This window comes from Rutidosis leptorrhynchoides, chromosome 11 (genome assembly GCF_046630445.1).
Source record: "Rutidosis leptorrhynchoides isolate AG116_Rl617_1_P2 chromosome 11, CSIRO_AGI_Rlap_v1, whole genome shotgun sequence".
NCBI classification, from domain to species: domain Eukaryota; kingdom Viridiplantae; phylum Streptophyta; class Magnoliopsida; order Asterales; family Asteraceae; genus Rutidosis; species Rutidosis leptorrhynchoides.
This window is the reverse complement of record NC_092343.1, coordinates 6827727-6849364: the sequence shown is the minus strand read 5'-3', so window position 1 is coordinate 6849364 and position 21638 is coordinate 6827727.

Below are 21638 nucleotides of genomic sequence, written 5' to 3'. Positions count from 1 at the left end.
GTAGTAACCAGCCAATCCTAAAAATTGGCGTATATGCTTTGGGGTTTTCGGGGTTTCCCACTTTTCAACAGTTTCAATCTTTGCCGGATCTACCTTAATACCTTCTTTGTTCACTATGTGACCGAGGAATTGAACTTCTTCCAACCAAAATGCACACTTTGAAAACTTAGCGTACAATTCTTCCTTTCTCAATACTTCTAACACTTTTCTCAAATGTTCTTTGTGCTCTTGATCATTCTTTGAGTAAATAAGTATGTCATCGATGAAAACAATGGCAAACTTGTCAAGGTATGGTCCACACACTCGGTTCATGAGATCCATGAACACAGCTGGTGCATTAGTTAAGCCAAACGGCATGACCATAAACTCGTAATGACCGTAACGTGTTCTGAAAGCAGTCTTCGGAATATCGTCTTCCTTCACCCGCATTTGATGATACCCGGAACGTAAATCAATCTTCGAATAAACCGACGAGCCTTGTAGTTGATCAAATAAGTCGTCGATTCTCGGTAGTGGATAACGGTTCTTGATGGTGAGTTTGTTCAACTCTCTGTAGTCAATACACAATCTGAACGAACCATCCTTCTTCTTGACAAATAACACCGGTGCTCCCCATGGTGATGTGCTTGGTCGAATGAAACCACGCTCCAAAAGTTCTTGTAGTTGGCTTTGGAGTTCCTTCATTTCGCTGGGTGCGAGTCTGTATGGAGCACGAGCTATTGGTGCAGCTCCTGGTACAAGATCTATTTGAAATTCAACGGATCGATGTGGAGGTAGTCCCGGTAATTCTTTCGGAAATATGTCGGGAAATTCTTTTGCGATGGGAACATCATTGATGTTCTTTTCTTCGGTTTGCACCTTCTCGACATGTGCTAAAATGGCATAGCAACCTTTTCTTATTAGTTTTTGCGCCTTCAGGTTACTAATAAGATTTAACTTCGCGTTGCTCTTTTCTCCGTACACCATTAAAGGTTTTCCTTTTTCTCGTACAATGCGAATCGCATTTTCGTAACACACGACCTCTGCTCTCTCCTTTTTCATCCAATCCATGCCGATTATCACATCAAAACTCCCTAACACTACTGGTATCAAATTTATCTTAAATACTTCTCCAACCAGTTTAATTTCACGATCCCGACATATTTTATCTGCTGACATTAGGTTACCGTTTGCTAGTTCGAGTAAAAATTTATTATTCATAGACGTCAATGGACCGTTTAATTTAGCACAAAAATCTCTACTCATATAGCTCTTATCCGCACCCGAATCAAATAAAACATAAGCAGGTTTATCGTCAATAAGAAACGTACCCGTAACAAGCTCCGGGTCTTCCTGTGCTTCTGCTCCGTTGATGTTGAAGACTCTTCCACGGTTTTGCCCATTAGTATTCCCTTGGTTTGGGCAACTTCTGATCATGTGGCCCGGTTTTCCACATTTAAAACAAACAACGTTGGCATTATTTGATTCAACACTATTCGTCCCATTAGTCTTGTTAAACTTCGGTCCGTAGACCTCACACTTTACTGCGCCATGACCAGTTCTTTTACACTTGGTGCAAAATTTCTGGCAGAACCCTGAGTGATTCTCTTCACATCTTGGACATTTATTGTTCTGATTGTTGTTGCCATTGTTGTTATTGAGGTTGTTGTTAGGATTTTTATTGTTGTTGAAACGGTTGTTGTTGGAACGATTGTTGTAGTTGTTGTTGTTGGGATGATTTTTGTTGCGGTTGTTGCGAAAAATGGTGCGTTTGTTGTTGTAATTTTGGGGTTGGTTGTTGACACGATAGTTATTGTTGTTGTTATATTCGTAACCCCTGTCACTGGTTTCTTCCCACTTTCTCTTGAGTGGTTTCGTGTTGACCTCTTCGGTCGCTTGATTATTCATTCTCCCTTGGATCTGGTTTATGAGCTTGTGAGCCATTCGACTTGCCTTTTGTATGGAGGCAGGGTCGTTTGAACTCACATCTTCCTGGATCCTTTCCGGTAACCCTTTCACAAACGCGTCGATCTTCTCTTCTTCATCTTCGAACGCTCTTGGACACAATAGGCACAATTCTGTGAATCTCCGTTCATACGTGGTAATGTCGAAACCTTGCGTTTGTAACCCTCTAAGCTCCGCCTTAAGTTTATTGACCTCGTTCCTGGGACGGTATTTCTCGTTTACTAAGTGCTTGAATGCAGACCACGGTAGTGAGTAAGCAGCATCTTGTCCCACCTGCTCGAGGTAGGTGTTCCACCATGTCAACGCTGCACCTGTGAAGGTATGCGTAGTGTATTTCACTTTGTCATCTTCAGCACACTTGCTGATAGCAAATACCGATTCGACCTTTTCAGTCCATCGTTTTAATCCGATTGGACCCTCGGTTCCATCGAATTCCAGCGGTTTGCAGGCAGTGAACTCTTTGTAGGAACATCCGACACGAGTTCGTGTGGCATTTGTTCCGTTGCTAGTTTCAGAGTTATTGTTGTTATTATGCATCGCGGCTTGCACTGCGGCTATGTTCGCAGCAAGAAAGGTACGGAAATCTTCTTCGGTCATATTCAAGTTCTGGCGAGTCGTTGGTGCCATTTCCTTCAAAAATAGCCAAAATAATTTAGTTAATCATATAGAATATTAGAAGTAGTAAATAATATTTCGTAGCTTAATATGAACTTATTTATAAAAGCCTTTTCTTCATATTAGCGTTTTATAATTTTTAATTCGGGTAGTACCTACCCGTTAAGTTCATACTTAGTAGCTAACGCAAAAATTAACTACTACTTGTCAAAATAATATTCTATCATGAAAAACTTAATTCATTAATATTTCACATTTAAACTTTTGATACAATATTATACAATCATACCATAGTGCTATTTTACATATGACATAAAATATAGCACACACTAGCTTTTATACAAGGTAGTTGCGAAGATAACTCTAGCTAATGCGCAAGGCGTTCCGCAAAAGCAATAAAGATACGTAATTCATACGTCCAGAAACAAGTCATGCATTCAGGTTTTACTAAGACTATTTCCCATCCTAAGTCTTGTGGAACGTAACCGTTGTGGCCTTTATCAAGACAACATGTTGTAGTGTCGTCAAAAGGACGAGGGTTACGTAAAGTCCAACAGTTTTGTAACAACCTAAAAACCTTGTTTCTCACCCTAACTATCGAATCCGTCACTTCTGGAAATGTTTTATTCAACAATTGTAATCCGATGTTCTTTTTCTCACTTTGGTGAGAAGCGAACATCACTAACCCGTACGTATAACATGCTTCTTTATGTTGCATGTTAGAAGCTCTTTCTAAGGCTTGAAGTCCTATATTCGGATACGTTGAGTCAAAATAGGTTCTTAACCCGTAGCGTAAAATAACATTTGGGTTCCCCGCATTATATGCGTTAAAGTAAACATGGCGTAACTTATGGACTCCCCAATGTGATATCCCCCATTTTTCAAACGAAAGCCTTTTATAAACTAAGGCATTCTTGGAACGTTCATCGAATGTCTTACAAACTGATTTTGCCAAAAATAGTTGTGCCGAGGAATCCTGACCGACTCTAGATAGGATTTCATCAATCATGTCTCCGGGTAAGTCTTCTAAAATATTGGGTTGTCTAACCATTTTGTGTTTTTATACTGTAAGATAGATAAGAGTTAGATTCATAAAAGATACATATATATATCACATAATGTTCACATGTTAAATATATAGTTTCCAACAAAATGTGTTAAGCAATCATTTTTCAAGTAAACACGGTCGAAGTCCAGACTCACTAATGCATCCTAACAAACTCGGTTAGACACACACTAATGCAAATTTCTGGTTCTCTAAGACCAACGCTCTGATACCAACTGAAATGTCCCGTTCTTATTGATTAAAAACGTTCCATATTAATTGATTTCGTTGCGAGGTTTTGACCTCTATATGAGACGTTTTTCAAAGACTGCATTCATTTTTAAAACAAACCATAACCTTTACTTCATCAATAAAGGCTTAACAAGCTTTACGTAGATTATCAAATAATGATAATCTAGAATATCCTGTTTACACACGACCATTTCATAATGGTTTACAATACAAATATATTACATTGAAATACGTTTCTTAAATGCAGTTTTTACACAATATCATACAATATGGACTCCAAAACTTGTCCTTATTTTAGCATGCGATAGCGGAAGCTCTTAATAATCACCTGAGAATAAACATGCTTTAAATGTCAACAAAAATGTTGGTGAGTTATAGGTTTAATTCCTACATATATCAAATCATAATAATAATAGACCACAAGATTTCATTTTTCATAATAACCATCTCAAGCAGGCATTTCGCATCGTACTTAGAGATAAAAATCATTCATATGGTGAACACCTGGTAACCGACATTAACAAGATGCATATAGAATATCCCCAATCATTCCGGAACTACCTCGGACCTGATTAAAATCGAAGTACTAAAACATCCGGTACTTTGGATGGGGCTTGTTGGGCCCGATAGATCTATCTTTAGGATTCGCGTCAATTAGGGTGTACGTTCCCTAATTCTTAGGCTACCAAGCTAAAAGGGGTGATATCCAAATTCGATCATTCAACCATAGAAAGTAGTTTCACATACTTGTGTCTATTTTGTAAAGCATTTATAAAACTGCATGTATTCTCATCCCAAAAATATTTAGATTTTTAAAAGTGGGACTATAACTCACATTCACCAAATAATACTTCGTCGAGAAATTGACTTGGCCACGGGTTGATTCACGAACCTATAACAATATATACATATATCAAAATATGATCGAAACGTATTCACAATATTTTCTTTATTACGTGTTGATGATTTTTTAGTTGTCCAGTTAGCGGTCCGAAGTTAGAAGTTCCATAATTTGTCGTACATGAATAACATAATATATATCTTGAATCAATCCACGACCCAGTGTATACATATCTCAGTATTGATCACAACTCAAACTATATATATTTTGGAATCAACCTCAACCCTGTATAGCCAACTCCCACATTCACATATAGAGTGTCTATGGTTGTTCCGAAATATATATAGATGTGTCGACATGATAGGTCGAAACATTGTATACGTGTCTATGGTATCTCAAGATTACATAATATATAATACAAGTTGATTAAGTTATGGTTGGAATAGATTTGTTACAAAGTTTCACGTAGCTAAATTGTGTAGTTTTTACCAATCTTGTATTACTCGCCATTTCTTCGTTTCTAAGCCGTTTTGAGTGATTCAAGCGGCCACGGTTTTGTATTGAACTTATCTTTATGAAACTAAACAGAAAAAGTATAGGTTTATAGTCAGAAATACAAGTTACAAGTCATTTTTGAAAGAGGTAGTCATTTCCGTCGAAAGAATGACATCTTGATGACTGTTTTGAAAAACATACTTCCATTTTGAGTTTAACCATGATTTTTGGATATAGTTCCATGTTCATAAGAAAAATCATTTTTCCAGAAATCTAGCTTTTAAATCAAAGTTCTTCATAGCTTTTAATTATCCCAACCAAAACAGCCCCCGGTTGTAGCTACGACGGCGTATATCCAGTTTTACGGTGTTCTTCGTGTTTCCCGGTTTCAAATAATTAAGTTAGCATATCATATAGATATAGAACATGTGTTTAGTTGATTATAAAAGTCTAGTTAGAAGGATTAAATTTATTTGCGAACAAGTTTAGATTTAACTAAACTATGTTCTAGTAATTACAAGTTATAATCTTCGAATAAGGTAGTTTTATATATATAAATCGAATGATGTTATGAACATCATTACTACCTCAAATATAGTAGGTAAACCTACTGTAAGTGACAAGAAATGATCTAGCTTCAAATGATCCTTGGATGGCTTGAAAGTTCTTGAAGTAGAATCATGACACGAAAACAAGTTCAAGTAAGATTTCTACTCGAATTAAGATATTCAAAGTTATGGAAATCGAATCAAAGCTTGAATATGAATATTACCTTGAATTAGAATGATAACCTACTGTAAATAACAAAGATTTCTTGAGGTTGGATGAACACTTGGAATGGATTTAGAAAACTTGGAAGTAAACTTGCAATCTTGGAAGTATTCTTGATTTTATGAAACTAGAACTTTTGAAATTTATGAAGAACACTTAGAACTTGAAGATAGAACTTGAGAGAGATTCATTAGATGAAGAAAACTGAAGAATGAAAGTGTTTGTAGGTGTTTTTGGTCGTTGGTATATGGATTAGATATAAAGGATATGTAATTTTGTTTACTTGTAAAAAGTCATGAATGATTTACCAAATCTTTGTAGTTTTATGAGATATTTCATGCTAGTTGCCAAATGATGGTTCCCACATGTTTAATTACTCACATGGGCTTCTAAGGAGTTGATGATTGAAGTGTATATACCAATAGTACATACATCTAGAAGCTGCGTATTCTACGAGTACATGTACGGGTACGTACGTGTAGAATTGTTGATGAAAATGAACGAGGATGTAATTGTAAGTATTTTTGTTAACTGGAAGTACTTTGATCTATGTCTTGAAGTCTTTCAAAAGTGTTCAAATACATTTAAAAAACATTATATGTATATACATTTTAAATGAGTCGTTAAGTCATCGTTAGTCGTTACATGTTTTGATTTGTTTTGAAGTCCTTAAGTTAACGATCTCATTTAATCTTGTTAAACCATTGTTTATTATATCAAATGAGATGTTAAATTATTATATTATCATGTTAACATGATATATGAATATATCTTAATATGATATATATACATTAAAATATCGTTACAACGATAATCGTTACGCATATGTCTCGTTTCGAAATTCTTAAGTTAGTAGTCTTGTTTTTACTTATGTAGTTCATTGTTGACACACTTAATGATATATTTACTTATCATTTTATCATGTTAAACATATATATATAATCATATATGTATCATCATGTCATATACCACATATAGCGTTCGTGAATCATCGGTCAAACTGGGTGATCAGACATTTACATAATTTCCATTTCAATTAACCAAGTCTTAAAAAGTTTGATTGCTTAACATGTTGGAAACATTTAATCATGCAAATATAGTTTTCATGTATATATATAATCATAGAAGAGTTCAGAAAAGTTCGGGTCACTACAGAGTCCAATGTCACTTCATTAAATATGCTTTTTTAAATCATTAATATGCGCCGCCAGATGGAGTATCATTTGGCGGCGCATCACCTTTGGTTTCGGATTGTGCTGAAATTCTCAGGATCACCCTAAAATGGCCCAACGAGCAAGAATCTCTGAACGTTCTTACAATGCGAGGTCGTCTAGATTTTAAAAAAGACATATTTCCTCAAAAACTCACACCACTCACCAAACACCACCGACGGTTCGTGGTGCTTGGTGTTATTCGTCTTTGACCGAAATGTTAGATCTATCGTATCTTTTGACTCGTAGTTCCGATTTAGTCGCCGTTTTTTTAAATCGTGTATTTTTCCGAGATCTATCCGTTGGAAAACATCCGTAGGCCGTTTGTCCCAAATATTTTTCGAAACGACGCGTCGAAAGCCTTCAATTTTGCCTTTTTATGTTTAATTTTAGACGCTCTTTTGACTATTTTAAATTTCTGTCGCGAAGCGTCACAATATATCTCAAAATCCTCATTCCCTTCTGGTAACGATAAAATAGGCGCTGTAGTCAACTTCTTCTTCAGTAATTGAAATGCATTCTCCTGCTCAGAAGTCCATTCATACTTCTTCCCTTTTTGCGTTAACGCTGTCAACGGCTTAGCTATTCGGGGGAAATCTTGAATAAATCTTCTATAATAACCAGCTAAACCTAAAAATTGGCGTATCTGCGTTGGTGTCTTAGGAGTTTCCCATTTTTCGATGGCCTCAATTTTAGCTGGATCAACCTGAATTCCCTTGCTACTAACAACATGACCAAGAAATTGCACTTCTTTCAACCAAAAAGCACACTTAGAAAATTTGGCGTATAGTTGTTCTTTTCTTAACAGCTCTAATATTAACCTTAAGTGTTGTTCATGCTCTTGTTCACTTTTGAAATAGATAAGAATATCGTCAATGAAAACGATAACAAACTTATCTAAATACGGACTACAAACTCGATTCATGAGGTCCATAAATACAGCTGGCGCATTTGTCAATACAAACGACATGACTAAAAATTCGTAATGACCATAACGTGTTCGAAAAGCTGTTTTCGGAATGTCTTCTTCTTTGACACGTAATTGATGATAGCCCGATCTTAAGTCGATTTTCGAGTAAACACATGATCCTTGCAATTGATCAAATAAGTCATCAATTCTCGGTAATGGATACCGATTCTTGATAGTTAACTTATTTAATTCACGATAATATATACACATCCTAAAAGATCCATCTTTCTTCTTAACAAATAAGATTGGAGCTCCCCACGGTGAAGTACTTGGTCATATGAATCCACGGTCCAATAATTCTTTTAACTGACTCTGAAGTTCTTTTAACTCGGACGGTGCAAGTCTATATGGGGCACGAGCAACCGGTGCAGCTCCTGGTACAAGATCTATTTGAAATTCTACAGACCTAAAAGGAGGTAGTCCCGGTAATTCCTCCGGAAATACATCGGGAAAGTCTCTTACTACCTTTACATCGTTAATATTCTTCTCCTTTTCTTCAACTTTCTTTACATGTGCTAGGATGGCATAACATCCCTTTTCTAAGCACCTTCGAGCTTTCAAACAGCTAATGAGATTTAGGTTTGAGTTACCTTTATCTCCGTAAATCATTATCATTGATTTATCTTTTCGAGGAATGCGAATTGCCTTTTCAGCACACACAACTTCGACTCCTACTTTGGACATCCAATCCATGCCGACAATTATATCAAAACTTCCCAATTCAACAAGTATCAAATCGATCTTAAATGTTTCTCCGGCTATCTCTATTTTACATTCACGACACACTTTATCGGCTCTCAATAACTTACCATTAGCTAATTCAATTAAGTACATAGAATCCAGTGGTATTGATGAGCAATTTAACATAGTGTAAAAGTCTTTATTCATGAAACTTTTATCGGCACCTGTATCGAATATAATAGATGCTGTTAAATTATTAACAGAAAACGTACCCGTAACCAACTTCGGGTCTTCTCGTGCGGCTCTAGTATTGACATTAAACACCCTTCCACGAGCAGGTTCATCCTTCTTTTCCGCATTCGGGCAATAAGTCCTGATATGTCCTAGTTTTCCACATCCATAACAAATAACGTTGGCTAACGCAGTTCTATTTGCGTTGGTGGCAGGAGTTTTAGTATCTCTTACGACAGAAATCCTACAATCCTTAGCGTGATGACCTTTTCGGTGGCAGTTGTCACACACAATACTGCAAAAGCCTGTGTGACGTTTGTAACACCTATTACAATAAGGTGGTTGTCTTACGTATCTTGCATCGGTCCCACTACCCGCACCTTGTACCATTTCTGGTTTCTTGTTGGATTGTTGATGGTGACCCCGATCACGATTACCTTCCCACTTTCTTTTGTTTTCTGATGTCTTAACATCGGTATTCTTATCCAGAATAATCTGATCCATTAATTCATTTGCCATAGTAATGGCTTCATGAATAGTCTTAGGTTTTGAGGCTGTAACATTTGCCTTGACGTTTCTGGGCAAACCATCTTTGTACAATTCAATCTTCCGTTCTTCGGTTGGTACCAATTCAGGACATAGTAAAGCTAATTCCATGAATCACTGATTGTAATTGGTGAGTTCAGTACCAACAACTTTCAGACTTCGTAATTCAGCTTCCAATTTCCTAACTTCATTTCTTGGACAATACTCGTTGATTAGCGTTGTTTTGAATTCTTCCCATGGAGTATCATAAGCTACATCTCCTCCCACAGCCTTCACATAGTTTTTCCACCACGTGAGTGCACTATCTTGTAAAGTGCACGATGCATACTTAGTCATGTCCTTCTCAACACAACCACTGATTTTAAACACAGACTCCATCTTTTCGATCCACCGAATTAAACCGATTGGTCCTTCTGTTCCACTGAATGATGAAGGCTTGCATCCTTGAAAAGTCTTGTAAGTGCATCCTACACGAGGATTTGGGTTAACTGCAGCAGCTCTTGCAGCCTCGACCCATAACATTCTGTCGTTAACTCGTTGATTTATGAGTTCCTCGACTTCTTGTTCCGTCATTCGGTTCACTCGCGCCATTTTCTTCTATAAGAATGAAAAAAAATAATTATTCACATGGAATATTTAGATGTAGTATGTATTTATAGTACATCGCATCTTATTAATAATATGAACCAGTTATTATTATAAAAGCTTTTTTCTTCTTATTAGCATTTTATAATCATATCTGGGGTAGTACCTACCCGTTAAAGTTCATACTTAATAGCTTAGTACGAAAATCAATTACTACCATCCAAATAATACTCAACCATGGAAAATTATTGCATTTCACACTCCACTATTTTATATAAGCTTATCTTACATCAACATTAAGCAAACCACACTAGTAATATTATACAAAATGTTATTTGATCCCATGGTTTTAAACAACGGTGCATCATTCAGCCTATATCCCAAAACGTTTGTGTTCAGGGAATCCCCCAACGCGAATCCTAGCTGTCTCCCAACGTTTTGGCTGAGGGGCCGAAGAACTAGATGCCGGGATAGCACTAATAGGAATGGCGGGGATAGGAGTGGTAGTGTCCAGTGGAGTTGGTGCCACAACATCCTCACTAATCTCGGGATCTGAATTTTCTAATTCATTAGCCTTTCGTTTCTTTCCTAGTTTGATCTCATCTTTCGTAATTTCATGTTTTTCTTCCTCCTCCGGTTCACTTTCCGGTTCCTCTATAGTTGGTTCATCCGGATATTGTGAGTCTTCCCCAAAGGTGTCGTTTTCGTCATCGGATAGATTAATGACTGTAATACCATATGGGGAATCGGGTTCGGAGTCGCTGAATATGATAATAAGTTCTGAGCCGGACATCTATCACACAACAACTAGCAAGTTAGTACCTCATAATATTTACATATCAATTTTTAACCAACAATGATAAGCAATAGTTTTCAAAATCCGACACGGTCAAAGTCCAGACTTACTAATGCATCCTAACGACTTATCAAGCTACAGGGAAGTATGCTAGTGGTACAACTCAACGTAGAATATATTTTTCAGTTACTTGTGTCCATAACGTAAATCATTTATAAAAACAGCGCATGTATTCTCAGCCCAAAAATATTTAGAGTTTAAAAGGGACTATATACTCACTGTTGTCTTGAAGATATAAATATTTTGACTTGGTCTTCCGGTTGATATCACGAACCTATCCATATATAATATATCAATATATTTTCATTTTTAAACAATCGTCACATATATATATACTTGTTATACTTTTAATACTTTTAATAATTCCTTAGTCCGTAGTTAGCAGTCCGATGTTAGTAATTCAATTTTAATGGTTCATTTTTAGGTGTTTAATAAACCCCCAATGAAATGAATAAAACCCCCATCGTATATGTATTGGTCGAGATTAATCTTGACCCACGGTACCGGTGTTGTCAAATGACGTGTTGCGTACATAAAGTACCGGTGTTGTCAAATGACGTGTTGCGTACAATCATGGGATCTTATGATTAATCTTCTCGTATTGTTTACGGGTGATCCTGAACCATATAAAATTGAATTATGAGTACATATATATAAAATATCATGTTATCTTAGAAAGATGTGATTTATTTAATTTCTCCCAATTATTTTCGTGGCTAAACTAGTCTCGGATATCCGATTTTGTTTCGGTCATAGTTTCTTCGTTACAACTCCGTTTTTGTTGATTCAACTTGCCATCTCCTTGGATCGAGTCCCTCTTTAAGACTATGAACTGTAAATACCTTAGTTTGTATTTAAAATCACACGGCATAGGTGAAACTTTAGTGAAACTTATGAAGTTAAACATTTTTGTTACAAAAATATCATTTAATGACCATTTTTCTAAAAATACCTATACTTTGAATTAAATCATGAAATTTTTATGTGTTAACATATTTATAGTAAAAATCATTTTTCCAGAACATAAACCTCCAATTCAAAGTTTAAGATGGTTTTTAATTATCCAACCCAAAACAGCCCCCGGTTACACTCCGACGTCGTAAAAACAGTTTTTAAGGTATTCTTTGAAAAACCAAGTTATACCTTGTTAAGTTAACATATAATTAAGTTATATTACAGGTCTTGAAGTATTTTAAAAGTTAAGTTAGAAGAATCTATTTAGTTTGCAAACAAGTTTGAAAACTTTCAAACTATGTTCTTGTTGTTAAATTTTTATACCACAAAATAAGATAGCTATATATATATGAATCGAATAAGGTTATGAACAAAGTTACTACCTCAAGTTACTTGGACAAGATTGCTGTAAAAGATGAGTAAAATCCTAGAACCAAAAGGGTGATGGAAGTGGATGAAAGATTGGAAATAAATTTGTGTTCTTGGAAGGATTTCTTGAAGTGTTTTTGTATGGTTTTCTTATGGTGATTAAGTAAGGTTTTTGAAGCTAAATGATGGGGAAAATTCTTGTAGATGATCAAGTATGAAGTTAAGAGTATTTTGAAAGAGAAATGGGAGTGTAAGTATGAGAAAATGGGGTGAAGAAATGGTGTGCATGCATAAAAACGTTTTTAGTATATAAAGAAAAAAAATGATACCTAACTTTGTTTTCTTGCTAAATAATTCATGCTACTTGACAAATGGTTGGTTCCACATGTTTCTTAATCATTTAAGGCTGCTAAGGAGCAGATTTTTATTGGTATATACCAATAGTAAATACATCTAGAAGCTGCGTATGATACGGGTACATATACCCTAAATATACGTGTAGAAATCTTTGAGAAAACGGAACGAGGATTCAAATATAGCTATCTTTTGTGAATATACTTATATGGTTTTATGTATTTAAGTTCTTAAAAGTGATTAAATACATTACTTATACGATATATGTATAAACATTATAAGTCTTAAGTATTTATGTCAAATAACGTTACGTATGGTTATCGTTTTGAAAACTTAAGTTAGTAGTTTCAAAATATACTTATAACTTATTGTTATTAATACAAAATGAGATATTAAAACATTCTTTAATCATGTTAAATATGTATATATACATATATATACACAAACGTATAATTATCATATGTTATATAGTTCGTGATATCATCGGTCAAACGTTGTGTAAAACTCTTTTCGAAAACATAAGTCTCAACAATTTGGATTGCTTATCATGTTGGTAAGGTTTAATTTATGTAAATATTAATCTTATAAGTATAGAACTATCGAAAAAGTGCGGGTCAACTTTAGGGTTTTTGCTTATCGTGTCGGAACCATATAGAGATTAGAGTTTAAATTTGGTCGGAAATTTCCGGGTCGTTACAGTACCCATCCGTTAAAGAAATTTCGTCCTCGAAATTTGGTAGAGGTTGTCATAAATAACAATAGGAATGTTTTCATGACGAATATGAGGTAATAATGAAATTTTATCATTATTGAAAGATTTAGATAAAACGATTTGGTTATGTGAGACGCACGAGCGAAGCTATCACAAAAGAGTGAAATGAGTAAATATAGAATTATTGTAACCGATGACGTGATTATGATCGATTTCCGGGATTTAAGGGTTTTAAAGAAAATCTTATGTAATAAGATTTAGTTTTGCGGCGATCAGGATCTTCTTTGATTTAACGCGGCAATCTGTTTTGATTTCTTTGTCGAATATTTCACTATAAATTTACCTCCTTCCCTTTCTTTCTTCCCACATCTTCTATTCTTTCTCTTTAGTTCCTACTTTAAGACATTCGCTAATATGCTCCATCCCATTCTAACCCTTGTTATATTTCTAACTTTCATATCTTTCATTCTTCTTTTTCATCTATCACCTGAAGAATCTATTCTCTTTTATCCTTTCCTTGGAATTATAATGTTTTTAATTCTCCTGTGCCTTTACGTTGCAATACGTATTGATATGCACGGTTTGTAGTTTCGGGGTTGTTGTTAGGTTTTATACCTTCCCTTATATTTCGATGTTCCTACTCCCGTCCCTTAAAATCATTGTCATCCACAGTTAATGCTCTCTCTTATTTGCTGTGGTTTATGTTCCTATTTCTATTCTGAGGTTTTGTCCCTTCATTTCTTCTTCCAGTCCTCGAGCCAAGCGAACAATGGTCCGAAATTCGTAGGTAGGAAATTTGGAATGAACCTAGCTATTGGTTTTAGAATGAAATTGTAATGGCACGATCTTGATTCGTTAAATTACTCGAATATTCCGAAAAATTAGAACTATCAAGGTGATACGTTCTAATATGTTTGGAGACTTGATAGAAGGTAAGAGCCGTGTAACATGGCACATGATGACGGTACTGTGAATCATCACATTCCATTAGAAACTTAACATGACTTACTGTAATATAATGAAGTTGATCAAGTTTCATTATATTATACTAATTCATGCATCAGTTCCCAACACTACTTTAAAACATTCATATTTTAAACTTGGAGGTTTCAAAATTTAGAAATTGACACAGTTTCTTTTATGTTGTAATGCAGATATTACGGAGAGATAAATATTCTCAGATAAGAATAGTTGTGAAAATATCTCCAGAAATATGGAGAATATGTATAACGGAAGATATGAAGATATCTTATAATATTTAAGATAAGATGATGATGAAGAATATCATCGGGAGAGGTTTAGAATAAAGGGGTAGGGTTTTTACTAATGGTTTCAGCAGGCACTGAATCGTTTGAATCCTTTGAAAGCAGATTCAGTTCTTGTTATTTATCCACAACCTCTTTCATACTTTGCTCAAACCGTTTTCCGGTTCCAACTCTTCTCTTTTTCTGAGTTTTATCGACACACTGTGCTTCATCATCAAACTTTTGACTGTTTAAAATCGTTTACAATTTTCGCTGCTTCATCAGCATTTAAAGAACTACTTCATAATTCAGGGTGTTTTTCAGAAACTTCACCTTCGGAGTATGAAATCCTTAGGAATAGACGTTATAGGTATGACTAAGAAGTTTTGCGAGATTTTTAAAATACTAATTGCGAATTCTGCCAAAAAGATGACAAGCTGCTGGTACATGATGTCGTGGAATATGAAAGGTTCTCCGGTAACAATGGTGAAAGGACAAGGTATATATATCGAGGTTATAATAAGAGTGGTCCTACTGAGAAATCAAAGTGGAGCTGTGACAAAATTGACTTATATTGAAAAGAGAAATGTAAGGTTGTTTTTGCCAATGAATGATAAGGAATTTGACGCGGATAAGTTTCAACGATAACTTCGGTTTTGAAAGTTTCAGGTGTATAACTGTATGCATAAATCTTTCTTCCGTAAACGAGGTGCGGCTGGTTCAACTTCTCGATTGAAGTGTTTTCAAGAATCATGAAAAGATTTGAACGAGGATTATAATTGTCGAAGTACAAATGAGGTTTAGGATGAAATCAAGTGGCAAACTTGAAGAATTATTTAGTTTCATATGTTATAATTAATATTTTAATTTAATTCATTTTAATTGTCCAAAGTTAGCAGTCCAATAGTCCGATGGTTCAATGATTCATATATAATTTAATATATAATATTCGAATTAAATAATACGTATCGTGACCCGTATACCGGTCTCGGTGTCGATCACAACTCAAAGTATATATATATTTTGAAATCAACTCCGACCCTGTATAGCCAACTCCCGCCTTCACATATAGAGTGTCTATGGTTGTTCCAATATATATATATAGATGGGTCGATATGATAAGTCGAAACCTTGCATACGTGTCCCGTTATTTAAAGTGCGTAAAAGTAAATGATGATAAATAAAATTGCGAGAATGTAAATTGCGATAAATTAAATGTTAATTAGTTAACTGGGAACAGTTAGCCGGAACAGTTAGCGTGAAATCCTATCACAATTTCAATTAATTAATTCGTTTGTTTCTAACACTTTTTATTTTTGTCCAATGTTTTCTTCATTATGCCACTTGTTGGATTCTGATAGATCAAAATCCAAATATGAAATTTGAATAGAAATGGTTATTCTGTGGTGAACGGATACGTATATCGGTAGTTGTAAGTAGGATAGTAAATGACCGTTGAATCAGATTTAGAGAATGTACAACGTAACTTATTAATGTGAATTCTAAATATTCCTCGGGTACTACCCACCCGTTAAAATATTTTCATCATTAACAGTTTGTACGAAAGAATTTTTAATTACAATCTTTATAAAAATATACTTGCATATATATTTTCTTCAGATGTAATCATAGATTCAATGAGTCAATGAAGTATTAAACTCATTTGATTTATCGTTAATACTAGATTACATAACTTCTAAAGCATTAGAGATTACATAATCGCCAGGTCGAACGAAGATAAATGAGGTAAAACGATACGTAAAGCGAAGATAATCGATGTAGAACGATATATAGAACGAAGATCATACTCGAAGTTCCGATGAGGTTTTTGAGGTATGTGATGTTGATATCCGAGATACAGTTTGTGATGTTGAGATTTTGGGGGTGACAAGAGTACTGTCGGCGTTGTTGATAGTGATACAGATTATGCTGCTGGTGCTGCTGCTGGTGTTTGTAACCTTCGCACCGTATTTTCTAAAGCCACTACCCGAGCGCGAAGCTCGTTGACTTCTTCTATTATACCGGGATGATTGACAGTTGGAACGAGCGAATGAACAAGATTCGAAATATGGGATAGTATGTAGTCATGACGAGATACTCTAGAAATGAGCGAGAAAATGGTGTTTCGAATAGGTTCGCCGGTAAGTGCTTCAGGTTCATCGTTAAGAGGACAATTTGGTGGATGGAATGGATCACCTTCTTCTTGCCTCCAGAAATTTAGTATATTACGAACCCATCCCCAATTCATCCAGAATAGATGATGGGAAATTGGTTGATCCATTCCGGTAACGCTGTTCTCGGAGCTCGAATGGAAATCCATATCGGCGAAGCTATCGAAGTCGGAGGAATTTGAGCTGGATGAAGAATCCATCTTGTATGGTAGGAGAAATGAATTTTTGGTTTGGAATAGATTATAGGAGTTGGGTTTGGTACTCTTCAATACATAATTTACATATGTATATATAATATCAAAATCCCATGAATTACGGAGAATCTTTGAAATACGTCAGGCAATGTCTATAGTAACAAATACGCTAGGATATGAATTTTGTCTATACACTATCGATGCACTAAATGCAGTAAGACGTGTCTTGACTTAAGAATGATAAGCAGGCAGTTCCCTAAGGATGATAAGCAGATGATTTCCGACTAGGATTGATAAGCAAAACTTTTGACAGGCAGACACGGTCAAAGTCCAGACTCACTTAATGTATCCTAACAACTACTAGTTAGACACACTAATGCAAGGCCTGGTTTGCTAAGACCAACGCTCTGATACCAACTGAAAGGATCCGAAACTAATCATCCGGACGTTGTCCATATTGATTACAAACGAATTACAATAGTTGATAACATTGCGAGGTACTTGCCCTCTATATGATACATCTTACAAACGTTGCATTTATTCTTAAAAGGCAATCTATAGTTACATCCAGAATTGACATAATCGCCTGACATTTCATAATATTCAAATGACCTAAACCGCCAATTACTTAATAATAGTCTCTATGAACTTCAATGACTCGAATGCAACGCCTTATGATATAAGTCCTTAATAGCCTCAAGTAGTATCCTTAGTACGAGCTAATGCACAGCGGAAGACTTAATTCATACCTGAGAATAACATGCTTTAAAATGTCAACATAAAGTTGGTGAGATATAGGTTTAATACCGGCAGCGATATATATATATATATATATATATATATATATATATATATATATATATATATATATATATATATATATAGACCACAAGATTTCATATATAAACATTTTCATAAAAATATTCTAAGTGGTTGAGCACTTGGTAACCATACTTAACATTCAATCACGTCGCATATTCCCTTTAATATGAAATCTTACTACACCGTACCAAGTGTAGTCACAAAACGAAGTACTGTGCAACCGTTGAATACTGGTCGTCCAGTCCGGTTGGGGTTGTCAGGCCCGATAGATCTATCAACAGGATTCGCGTTTACAATACCGCTGTAAATATTAGTTACCAAGCTACAGGGAAGTATGCTAGTGGTACAACTCAACGTAGAATATATTTTTCAGTTACTTGTGTCCATAACGTAAATCATTTATAAAAACAGCGCATGTATTCTCAACCCAAAAATATTTAGAGTTTAAAAGGGACTATATACTCACTGTTGTCTTGAAGATATAAATATTTTGACTTGGTCTTCCGGTTGATATCACGAACCTATCCATATATAATATATCAATATATTTTCATTTTTAAACAATCGTCACATATATATATACTTGTTATACTTTTAATACTTTTAATAATTCCTTAGTCCGTAGTTAGCAGTCCGATGTAAGTAATTCAATTTTAATGGTTCATTTTTAGGTGTTTAATAAACCCCCAATGAAATGAATAAAACCCCCATCGTATATGTATTGGTCGAGATTAATCTTGACCCACGGTACCGGTGTTGTCAAATGACGTGTTGCGTACATAAAGTACCGGTGTTGTCAAATAACGTGTTGCGTACAATCATGAGATCTTATGATTAATCTTCTCGTATTGTTTACGGGTGATCCTGAACCATATAAAATTGAATTATGAGTACATATATATAAAATATCATGTTATCTTAGAAAGATGTGATTTATTTAATTTCTCCCAATTATTTTCGTGGCTAAACTAGTCTCGGATATCCGATTTTGTTTCGGTCATAGTTTCTTCGTTACAACTCCGTTTTTGTTGATTCAACTTGACATCTCCTTGGATCGAGTCCCTCTTTAAGACTATGAACTGTAAATACCTTAGTTTGTATTCAAAATCACACGGCATAGGTGAAACTTTAGTGAAACTTATGAAGTTAAACATTTTTGTTACAAAAATATCATTTAATGACCATTTTTCTAAAAATACCTATACTTTGAATTAAATCATGAAATTTTTATGTGTTAACATATTTATAGTAAAAATCATTTTTCCAGAACATAAACCTCCAATTCAAAGTTTAAGATGGTTTTTAATTATCCAACCCAAAACAGCCCCCGGTTACACTCCGACGTCGTAAAAACAGTTTTTAAGGTATTCTTTGAAAAACCAAGTTATACCTTGTTAAGTTAACATATAATTAAGTTATATTACAGGTCTTGAAGTATTTTAAAAGTTAAGTTAGAAGGATCTATTTAGTTTGCAAACAAGTTTGAAAACTTTCAAACTATGTTCTTGTTGTTAAATTTTTATACCACAAAATAAGATAGCTATATATATATGAATCGAATAAGGTTATGAACAAAGTTACTACCTCAAGTTACTTGGACAAGATTGCTGTAAAAGATGAGTAAAATCCTAGAACCAAAAGGGTGATGGAAGTGGATGAAAGATTGGAAGTAAGTTTGTGTTCTTGGAAGGATTTCTTGAAGTGTTTTTGTATGGTTTTCTTATGGTGATTAAGTAAGGTTTTTGAAGCTAAATGATGGGGAAAATGCTTGTAGATGATCAAGTATGAAGTTAAGAGTATTTTGAGAGAGAAATGGGAGTGTAAGTATGAGAAAATGGGGTGAAGAAATGGTGTGCATGCATAAAAACGTTTTTAGTATATAAAGAAAAAAAATGATACCTAACTTTGTTTTCTTGCTAAATAATTCATGCTACTTGACAAATGGTTGGTTCCACATGTTTCTTAATCATTTAAGGCTGCTAAGGAGCAGATTTTTATTGGTATATACCAATAGTAAATACATCTAGAAGCTTCGTATGATACGGGTACATATACCCTAAATATACGTGTAGAAATCTTTGAGAAAACGGAACGAGGATTCAAATATAGCTATCTTTTGTGAATATACTTATATGGTTTTATGTATTTAAGTTCTTAAAAGTGATTAAATACATTACTTATACGATATATGTATAAACATTATAAGTCTTAAGTATTTATGTCAAATAACGTTACGTATAGTTATCGTTTTGAAAACTTAAGTTAGTAGTTTCAAAATATACTTATAACTTATTGTTATTAATACAAAATGATATATTAAAACATTCTTTAATCATGTTAAATATGTATATATACATATATATACACAAACGTATAATTATCATATGTTATATAGTTCGTGATATCATCGGTCAAACTAGACGGTCAAACGTTGTGTAAAACTCTTTTCGAAAACATAAGTCTCAACAATTTGGATTGCTTATCATGTTGGTAAGGTTTAATTTATGTAAATATTAATCTTATAAGTATAGAACGATCGAAAAAGTGCGGGTCAACTTTAGGGTTTTTGCTTATCGTGTCGGAACCATATAGAGATTAGAGTTTAAATTTGGTCGGAAATTTCCGGGTCGTTACATTCGTACCTCATAATATTTATATATCAATTTTTAACCAACAATGATAAGCAATAGTTTTCAAAATCCGACACGGTCAAAGTCCAGACTTACTAATGCATCCTAACGACTTATCAATTAGACACACTAATGTAAACCTGGTTCGCTAAGACCACCGCTCTGATACCACATGAGACGACCCGACCTTAACCAAAAGGACGAATACAATAACATATGATTTCATTGCGAGGTATTGACCTCTATATGCGACGTTTTTCAAAAACTGCATTCGTTTTTACAATACAAACCATAACTTTTATTTAAAAACCAAGGTTTAAACAACATAATAATGATTACCGCCTAGCGATAATCTTAGCCTTACAAACTTTACATGTAATAACGACAACACGATTTCCAACATATTTTACATTACAAATCTTCCGATATGCAGTTTTATTTTTGACACAAATATGCGAACTCCAAATCTTGCTTAAGTTCAACATGATGCAGCGGAAGCTTTTAGTTATCACCTGAGAATAGACATGCTTAAAACGTCAACATAAAGTTGGTGAGATATAGGTTTAATGCCGGCAACGAATAATATAGATCACAAGATTTCATATTTATAAACATAAAAATATTCTAAGTGATTGAGCCCTTGGTAACCATACTTAACTACAATTCATCGTCGCATATTCCCTTTCATATAACATCAACTACACAGTAATTAAACAAGCTGTAGTCATCCGCCACGAAGTACTGTGCAACCGTTAAAAACTGGTCGTCCAGCCCGGTTGGGGTTGTCAGGCCCGATAGATCTATCAACAGGATTCGCGTTTACACTGGCCCATGTAATTATAGTTACCAAGTTACAGGGAAGTATGCCAATAACACAACTCACATAGAATTTATATTTTTGATCACTTGTGTCTATAACGTAAATCATAAAATGCATGTATTCTCATCCCGAAATATTTAGAGTTTAAAAGTGGGACTATATACTCACTTTGGTCTTGAAGATAATAAACACGACTTGGTCTCCGATTGATATCACGAACCTAACCATATGTAATATATCAATATATTTTCTTTTTAAGTAACCGTTACATATATATATATATATATATATATATATATATATATATATATATATATATATATAT